The following is a 1,841-nucleotide window of genomic DNA, read 5'->3' as shown; positions in this document are numbered from 1 at the left end:
TAATCCTTGTCAGATCTTTGTAATCTTTTTTTTTTTTAAGAGAGGGAATACTTTTTTTCAAATCCATCAGAGAAGTGGATACCTTGGGTCTGTAACAAAAAAGTTGTGTTTTAAATCATAGGTCAGTAATTGTATATGAGAATATACACTGCTACATACAAATTAACTGATCAGACCAAAACTTTTCAGTTTATAACAGAATAAGCTTCCCTGTAAAAGCAGCACCTTTGTGACATTTTAACTTTACTATTCCTCCCCTACTTCCTCTCCCTCTCCTTCAACAGAATCTACACGGGCCTCCTCATAAATCTTCTCAAGGGCTGCCATGTCCTCATGAGCCTCAGAAAACTCTCCTTCCTCCATGCCCTCACACAAGTACCAGTGAACAAAGGCATGCTTGGCACACATCAGGCCAAACTTGTAGTCCAGGTGAGCCCAGCTCTCAGCAATGGCTGTGGTGTTGCTCAGCATGCACACAGCTTGCTGTACTTTGGCCAGGTCTCCACCAGGTACCATGGTGGGAGGCTGGTAATTAATGCCAACTTTGAAGCCAGTGAGGCACCAGTCCACAAACTGGATGGTACGTTTGATCTTGATGGTGGCAATGGCAGCATTGACATCTTTGGGAGCCACATCACCATGGTATAACAGGCAGCAAGCCACCTATTTACCCTGGTGAGGGTCACATTTCATCATCTGGTTGGCTGGCTCAAAGCAAGCATTGGTGATCTCTGATACAGAAAGCTGTTCATGGTAGGCTTTCTCAGCAGAGATGACAGGCTCACATGTGGACAGAGGGAAGGGGATGTGAGGACAGGGACCTAAGTTTGTCTGGAATTCTGTCAGATCAACATTGAGGGCTCCATCAAACCTCAGGGAAGCAGTGAATGAGGATACAACTTGACCTATCAGCCTATGCAGGTTAGTGTATGTTGGGCACCCAGTATCGAGGTTTCTAAAGCAGATGTCGTATATGGCCTCATTGTCTACCATGAAGGCCCAATCAGAGTGCTCCAAGGTGGCATGGGTGGTGAGGATGGAGTTTTAGGGCTCAACCACAGCTTGGAAACCTGAGGGGGGGCTGGGTACATGGAGAACTCCAGTTTGGACTTCTTGCCATAATTGACAGAGAGATGTTCCATCATCAGGGAGGTGAACCCAGAACCAGTTCCCCCACCGATGCTGTGGAAAACCAAGAAGCCCCGAAGACCTGTGCACTGGTCAGCTGGTTTCTGAATTTGGTGCAAGATGAGATCAATGATCTCCTTGCCAATGGTGTAGTGACCATGGGCATAGATATTGGCAGCATCTTCTTTGACTGTGATGAGCTGCTCAGGGTGGAAGAGCTGGTGGCAGATGCCAGTGTGAAGTTCATCAGTGACTGTGGATTCCAGGTCTGCAAACACTGCCCTGGACACATGCTTGCCAGCACCTGTTTCACTGAAGAAGGTGTTGAAGGAGTTATCTCCTCCCACAATGGCCTTATCACTTAGCATCTGGCCATTGTGCCTAATGTCATGTTCCAGGCAGTAGATCTCCCAGCAGGCATTGCCAATCTGGACACCAGCGTGGCCAGTGTGGATGGAGATGCACTTAGGCATAGTTGTAGTTTAGCCATCGCTGAACAGATGGCAGAGAGGAAAAAGAGAGGTTATTGCTTTTTTACAGCGTGATTCATAGGCAGTTGACATAAGATATCCTGCCTGTAGTCTTTTTTTAAAACTCAAGTATGTTCAATTTAGAATGCTGTTAATTTCTGGTGTACAGCATAGTGATTTAGATATATAAATATATATGTGTTTTATATATATATATATACACACACTATTTCATTATACTTT

General features: G+C 45.3%; 1 pseudogene; it reads right to left on the bottom strand.

Annotated features, from left to right (window-relative positions):
- Positions 1-246: 246 nt before the first annotated feature.
- Positions 247-1,601, bottom strand: LOC102528984 (tubulin alpha-1A chain-like; annotated as a pseudogene).
- Between the last annotated feature and the right edge of the window lie 240 nt (positions 1,602-1,841).

This window comes from Vicugna pacos, chromosome 27, assembly GCF_048564905.1.
Source record: "Vicugna pacos chromosome 27, VicPac4, whole genome shotgun sequence".
In the NCBI taxonomy this organism is placed as follows: Eukaryota; Metazoa; Chordata; class Mammalia; order Artiodactyla; family Camelidae; genus Vicugna; species Vicugna pacos.
Note: the sequence above shows the minus strand (reverse complement) of the source record. Positions and strands in the feature narration are given on the sequence as shown.